Source organism: Apium graveolens, chromosome 4, assembly GCF_009905375.1.
Source record: "Apium graveolens cultivar Ventura chromosome 4, ASM990537v1, whole genome shotgun sequence".
Lineage (NCBI taxonomy): Eukaryota > Viridiplantae > Streptophyta > Magnoliopsida > Apiales > Apiaceae > Apium > Apium graveolens.
Window position 1 is genome coordinate 251,121,010 of NC_133650.1, and position 8,072 is coordinate 251,129,081.

Sequence of the window (8,072 nt, forward strand, 5' to 3'; positions counted from 1 at the left end):
GATTTGTTGAAGTGTATCCAGGCTGACACTACTAGAAATAGTGCCTATGACATCACCCCTTTAACATCGGTTAGAAATGTCACCGATGTTAAACGCGGTTTTAACATCGGTCACTTCAAAACCAATGTTAAAGGTATTGTAAAACATCAGTATCTTAACCAACCGATGTCTATAATCATTTAAAAAAAAGACCCGCTTCTTTCTTTCCCCCGTTAATACACCAAAAAATTCCCCCCCTTAACCAAAAATTTTATTCTCAGTTTTTCCCCCTTTAACTAAAATTGTTTCCCCCCTCTCTCTCATTCTCTCTCTCTCTCTCATTCTCTCTTCTCTCTCTCATTCTATTTTCTCTCTTCTCTCTTCTCTCTCGCTGTATCGTCCCTCTTCTCTCTTCTCTCTCATTTCTCACTGTCTCTCTTCTCACTCACTCTCTTTAATCTAAAACATCTCTTCTCACTCACTCTCTTTAATCTAAAACCCCTATTTTGTACAAACCTATTTATATTAATTAAACTCAATTAATTCATAAATCGAGCTCGATTGGTGCTGAAAAGCCTTGAAAGAAGTCTGGACTACTCGATTAGTATGAGAAAAGAATGTTTCTTTCAAATTTATTTTTAAATTTTATGTTCTGATTTTAATCGAGTTTGATTAAGAGTCGGTCTCTGGAGTTTTGTTAATCTTGAAGCTGGGTTTGCTCTCTGTGCTGAGTTGTGTAGGAGTAAGACATAATCATTCTTATTTCTTGGCGTTTCTTTGAGGTGTAACAATAGTTTTAAGACATAATCACTAAAAGAGCTATTTTCTTTTTCTTTATCTTTTTTCAGGTGTGACAGAAGTTTCAGGACATAATTATTTCAAGTTCTTGGTTTTTTTCAGGTGTGACAGATTTTTGGGACACAATTATTTTAAAGATTTGGTCTATTTCAGGTATAACAATAATTCTGGGAACATGGATATACATTCAAGTTCAAGAACCAATCATGGGATCATGATTGGTGCTATAGTTTTATGGGTTTTTCAGTGGCTAGTGCTGTGAATTGTATTGGAGAATACTGGGGAACACAAGCTACACATCTACTAGAAATATCAACAACTATGAAGCTTCTTAAGGACAATGGATTCCAAAAAGTGAAGCTATTTGATGCAGATTCAATCACTTTGACTGCTCTTAAAGGTTCTGGATTAGAAGTCATGGTTGGTATTCCTAATGAAATGCTTTATTCTTTGGCTAATAGTGTGCCTGCTGCTGAAAATTGGGTTGTAAAGAATGTTTCTGCTCATATTTCTTCCAACAGTGTCAACATGAGGTACGTATTTGATGATTAGTACTCGAATCTTTCTATTTTTGTGTCGCGTAAATTCTGTATCAGACTGTCTGTGTTTGATTTCATACGATTATATTTTATTCGAGTGCCTTTGAAGTACTTATTTGCTGCGATTTTAGTAAATATTTTCTGTGCTTGTCTGATGAGATAATTACTTCATGTTTGGTATGTTTTGAGTGTTCTATTTCGTTTAACTATGATTACTTTCAATCATAGGAACTATTCTGTAATAAGTGAATTTGTAAACTATTTAAAACAGTGGTTTAGTGGAACCTAATCATCTACCGTCTTTAGGTAGTTTAATGGTGATGATGTTTACATTTTATTCTAACTGAATATTATAGTTGGTCATGCCGGCAGATACTATATGCAAATTGAGAAAAAAATAATAATAGAGTTGTATTTTCTCTATTATTGGTGGCAGTTCTGAATTGGATGTGTTCAATATTAATGTTATGTGTAGCCTATCAGATGTGTGAACATATGGCTATGACTTATTTGTGGTCCATGAAATAGAGTTGAAGTAATTAATATCATGACTGTTATGATTGCTTACTGATATATGCTTGATGGCTATTAGCATTGTTTTTTATTCAATAAAAAATCAGATAATCATTGGCAGTTGCAGATAAGATAAAAGGTTCCGATCTTGTTTGTAGGACATATAATAAATTGAAACAGTTAACTTCTGATTTGAATTTATAATTTAGCGTGATGTATGTGAAGCGGGTTATTTTCTCCATTTGTTTTATAACAGGGCACTACCATCTACGTTCGTTTTTTTAGTTTCTGAACTAATCTGTCCATAATGTTTGCTGTGTTTGTGGTTCTTCGAAGCATATCCTACTATAACACATAGTAATGTTATAAGTATATCATACAAATATCTCAGCTAGCATATGCAGTTATCAACTTAATAAGGAATAATTTTTCGTGTGTACCTATATCTGCGAGTTATATTTCTTTATAAATGCCTGTTGAAAGAAAATACAGTTATTTCTCAAAATATCACTTGCCTAACAAGTGCTATCCTTGGCTTTTGTAGTACTAGAATGAATGACACACACTTGTTAAGTATCTTATACATGACACGGGGAATTTAAGTACCTTTACAGATTTGTTGCTTGTGGTAGTTTTGAATGAACACTTTCATGGGTAGTTTTGAATGAACACTTGAAAAAAGAGAGCGGGTATATGTTATGGTCACTTGTGGATTTGATGGCTGTTGTACATACTAATTATTATAATTTGATATCCCAAGTCCACACAATCATACACAAGCTTTTGCAGGAATTTCGTACAAGATATTGATATGAAAACATCTGAAGAGATGCTTCTGTACTTTTATATGAAATAGCAGGATAATTTTAATTTATCGCTATCTCAAAAATACCAATTTCACCCCATAATTTCTATTTTTCTTACATAATTCAGCTGCCAAAGCCTAGACGTCCAACAACTGATGGTATAAAATGAATTATTACTTCTATTATATTTGGGTTATATCTGGATATGTTGTATAAGTAATAAGTTTCTCAAGGGAAAAATTGATGGGAGTTGGTATTTTTATTTGTTTTGATCTGCATGCCATGTTACATCCCCTCCCTGGTGTTCACTTCCTGAGTGGAGTATATATATATTTTTTCACAGAGCCTGGACATGATCCATTTGCTAAGAGGCGTACAGAAAAGAAGCAACGAGTAGAGAAGCAAGAGAAAAACCGCTTACATAATTTAAAAGATGCTTCCAAAGTTGGTGCTTTGCCAAGGTTCAGCCTTCTCCTCTACACAATTATTGTTATATTGCAGCTTAGTAAGTGAACTCTGTCATATCACACGATTGAAACATGTTTTGTTTGTTGAGGCCCTTCAACTAATTTAATGGCATGTTATACGCAGTCTCTCTGCTCATGTCTTATGCCAAATAGGTCTCTTATCTAACTTATCCAGTGTCGATTGATGACGTAATGTTTGATTGGTTCAGTGTTCTACAGTTTGATAATAATTGGTTCTTTGCGCATGGGCGTTGTTTGTGCCATATGCTTTTGACAGTGTTTCTCAGTATGTTGTCTTGATGTTATAGAAAGAATTAGTAATTTTATGTTTATTTTTTGTTAAAATTTCTTGGAATTTTTACACTCTTCTGATAGTGAGCATTACATGTCTGATCTATATAATTTCATTTTAAGTATATATCTAATCATATATATTTGAGCATACCGCATGACTCTGTTTAATAGTCCAGTCGTTTACACATTAATAGTCAAAGCTTACTGATTGCACAATCTATTGTTTTTGCCATTAGGTTTTGGTAATGATTTTTTACACTGCTAGATCTTATTATGAAAATTTCTTATTTTTATTATTAGTTCCTTTCTTAGAAGTTTTCCTCTCTTCTTGGGTGCTAAATGTTTCCACTGTTTTATGTTGGTGAGAACTAAATGTTGTAGTTTGCTATTTTTTCCGTGTACTACTAAATTACCAATGTTTTTGTTATTCTTGCTATGTAATATCAGATTAAATGAGGTTTCTTCTGTAGCCATGTTCAACTTGCTGCTAATACTAACAGGTTGACAATGATCTGCTTCAACATAAGACTGTCTGCATATACTGCTGCAGAATATAATCTGCTGTAATGGGTTGTTAGGGAATAGTCTGCATATGATCTAGTAACAGGCTGTGGAATATAATCTGCTGTAATGGGTTTGTAGGGATGTAAGAGCAATGAGTGAAATGCTAAAACATGATCGCCTTTTACGTCAGCAAGGAAGTAATAGCTTGTATCCTCACTTTTTGGCTGGAAAAAATAGCGGTGAAGATCTTCAAAAAAGTGTATGTGTCTTTTCTCTATTGGTCTATCAGTTGCTGATGATTCCAATACTTGGATGTACATTTTCTGTTGGCCCATATGATCACAACTGTGGCTGATTTTATGATTGTTCCTAGTAGATTTGAACCCTGTGGTCTCATCCAGTTACATGTAATGCGCTATGGAATAATTTGATAAACCTGAAATTATCTCCACCAATATAACATTATATTTGTATCGACTGCAATCATGTAACATTTAACCATTTATTGCAACTGCTGGTACAGCTGAGTCTGGGTTAGTTGTGTTGTGTGCTTGTTTAATTATGCGTGTTACAGGCATTCAGTGATGCGTACGTTATGAGTATTGTATAATAGTTGTAATGATATGTTAAGTATAATCCTATATAAGTAAACAACTATGTGTTACTTCTTAATGTTGATTTAGTGTTTTTTTTCTTTTGTTATAAAACCGATGTGAAGCAACTAAAAACACATCACCTGCTTAAATTAAAAATGATGTCTAAACTTACAAAACAAATCGAATTATAGGAATTAAAACGATGTCTAAAATGTTAAAACACATCGCTTTGTGCAAGTATATAAAAGTAAATCTAAAGATAACTGATGTCTTCCAGAACAATGTACATCGATTTAACTTACGCAACCGATGTTAAAGTAGAAGTTTAACATCGTCTCCTCCAGTAAAACCGATGTTATAAGTTATGTTTAACGTCGGTTGAGTAAATAAATCGATGTAAAATATAGAGTAATACATCAATTTTTTTAAGAATCTGATGTCTATCAGTTAAAAGTTCTTCCCTGTTATATATTTATAGTGCTTTTTAACCTCCTAAATACCATTTTTCACAATCTAGTTTTAACATGTTATTAAAAAAAAGGGCTAATTATACATCAGTTTGCTAAGAAAACCGATGTCTATGTACATCTTTAACATCGGCTAAAAACCGATGTTAAAGACCCCTACCTTTCTCTACACATGCGAAGACATCGGTTTGAAAATAAAAAGACATCAGTATATAACCGATGTCTAAGGGCATTTTTCTAGTAGTGTGATAAGAGCTGCTAGATGTGCCAAAATTTTCTTCTACAGCCTGTTTGATGCCTTCCATTAGCAAAGCTGAAGGCTCATATCTGCTCTGGTAAAGTTGATCCAACTCGATCTTAGTGTAAGAATGAGTGATTTGTTGCTGGACCACTGTATGGCGATTGATGAAATATTGTTTGAGATTTTTGACTTCCTTCTCTAGTGTAGTAAGATCCATCCTTGACATCTGATCAGCAAAATGCTTGAACTTTGAGGTGATCTGTACTTGAGATGGTATAATTTCATCCATCTTATCCTTCACCAGCTTCCCGATTTTATCCTCATGGCCAGTCATTTTGACTTCAAGAGCTTTACCAAAAAGGTGAAAAGCCTTGAGCTGAGCTTTGTGCACTTCTGTGACTGCATCATACACTTCTTGTGGAGTCAAGACCTTTACATTGCTTCCAAGGATTGTAACATACTCTTCCCTGAATCTGGCCAAGACTTGATCCATCTCCAATAAAAAATCTTGGGATAGCCATGCATCCACATTATCGTCATGTTCTTCATCTTTCACAATCTTTTCCTTCTGTTTTTTCAACATCTTTATTGTAGGTAAGCATGATGGCCTGATAGTCTTGATTGCTCATATCAAAAGTGAGTAGGTGTTGAGATATGTTGGCCAGTCTAAAAATCTACTCTACTAGTAGATCATCTACAGAAGTTGGTTGAGAGCCAGCTTCGTTCATCCACTGAGAGAGAATATGAGGTTGTGAAGTAGATGGTTCAGAAACACCTGTGACTGAAGTCATAGTTTTACTCACAGATTGCTCTGTGGTTATGGCTAGTTGTTCCTCACTAGGTGTGGGAACCTCCAATTGAATTGGAGGGGATTTGACTGGGTTAATGCCATATGCACCGGTCTCAAACCCTTGTGTGTCTTGTAACACACTGGCACTTGAATGTGCTATACTTGCCTCCCTTATGACAGGATCATTGGCAATTGTACTCCTAGCATCAACTGCGAAGGCAATTTGTACTCCTAGCGTCAACTGCCAAGGCAATTTCTGCTAGGATATTGAGGGGAGTTGTCCCTACACGAGGAACCTCCAATTGAATTAGAGAGGATTTAGGTAGCTCCCCCTCAGGAGTATTACCCTCAAACCTAGCAGTTTGTGAAGACTGATTTGCACATGAAGGTGCATTTTGAGTTTTCATGGGGTCTTCAGTAAAAACTGATGAATCCCCCATGTTTGTGATGGTTTCATCAAGGTATACCCCAGCTAGTAGCCTCTCACCATCTAAATGAGGTGTCTGGGTGGTGAGCAAGACTTCTTGAGCCAAGTCACTTGAGTGAGTTTGCACTTGAGAATTGAGTTCAAGTGCAGTTGGTGAGGAAGAAATTTGAGATTTGAGAGAGTGTTGCTTAGATAAGAGTGTTGGCAGCTCCCCCTGAATAGATGATGGAGCTTCAAGAGATGTGCTCTCATTGTGTTTTCCATCCTTATTCCTCCTACCATACACTTGAATTGCTTTAGGTGTAGGCTGTGCAGACTCAATACTAGGTTGCTTTTACAACTGCATCCTGTTGGGAGGATGCAGAGGTGGCTTGAGAGGTCAGCTCAGGTTTCTTACTCCTTTTAGATCTCTTGACCAAAAGTGACTCTTTTTCAGCTTGATCCCCACCACTCTCAGTTACAACAGTTAAGGTTGCCCCCTTTCTCTTCTTTTTACTCACCTCATCCTTTTGAGAAGATGAGGTGGTTGGTTTCCTAGCTTCTAGAGGTTTTGAAAGAATGGTTGTAGCTTGGGACTTCCACAGGTTCAGGGATCATAGCTGTGCTAGATTATATGTTAGATCTCATGTCAGGCATAGGGTAAGGGTAAGTCCTGAACCTCTCCAACATGAATGGAGTGATTCTTAGACTTACATTTACTTTATTCTTTGTAGTAAGTGAACCAAATATTATTTTGGACACTTGCTTACAATTTATTTTTGTACTATCTATTCCATTCAATAAGTGTATGTCTGCTACTTTATTATTTAAAGTGGACATAATAAATCTAGGAAATAAAATTTCTGACCTCTAGTTGACAGGGGCATTGTTAGCGTGGTTGCAAGTTCTTCCAGGATCAACAGACCAACATTCAAGTGTCTGTTATGGGCAATTGAATACACCAACTTTTGCACAACACTTGAAATGTTGTCATACCCTATTTTCCTGCAAGTGAAGGCCCTTACCACATAATTAAAGATGAAAGACCACTCCTTCATTAGATTGGTCCTGTTTAAGCTTGACAGGTTGATTCTTCCACCATAATTGATGAAGTCCATAAACTCAGTTAGCTCATAAGGAGTTGGCACCTCCACCAGATTCTCAGTTGGCAGCCCCAAAGCTCTATTCACATCTTGGTTATTGAATTCTATCTGTTGGCCTCCAATTGTGCATGTCATCACCATAGAGAGAGTTGTCATTCATACCAGTTCTCACTACTGCTGTAGTCCAAAATTCATGCAGAACATCCAGATATAGGACAGGATTTGCAGTCAAAGTTCCTACAAGATAAGACTCGGCCAAAAGTTTCACAAACCCTTAAAACTGTCAGGAGCTTGGTTAGCATCAGTAAAAGTGAGATAGTTGGTTCATTTCTCTGGAATAGAGGCTCTTGCAACATTTTGGGCCATTGTTGATTGATGAGAATGAATGGGTAAGAAATTTTTTTGAGAAAGAAGTAAAACTGAGAGAGAAATCGGTTTTTGCTTGAAATGCTAGGTCACTTGAGATATCAGAAATTATAAGTATGTATATGTATCGAGAAGTCTGGGTATTTATAGTAAAAGCAAATGACTTGTTGAGAACTCAAAAAAGACGTTTGTAATTTGTCTAT

At 35.8% G+C, this 8,072-nt stretch overlaps 1 long non-coding RNA gene across 2 annotated transcripts; it reads left to right on the plus strand.

The window, feature by feature from the left end:
* Nucleotides 1–351: 351 nt before the first annotated feature.
* Nucleotides 352–4,447, plus strand: LOC141720816 (uncharacterized). 2 transcript variants are annotated; one of them, XR_012574566.1, is made up of 4 exons: nucleotides 352–721; nucleotides 828–1,310; nucleotides 2,979–3,096; nucleotides 3,897–4,447. It is a non-coding gene; the product is annotated as an uncharacterized LOC141720816 (long non-coding RNA). The 2 variants fall into 2 exon arrangements; XR_012574567.1 differs by having other exon boundaries at nucleotides 4,039–4,447.
* Nucleotides 4,448–8,072: the final 3,625 nt, after the last annotated feature.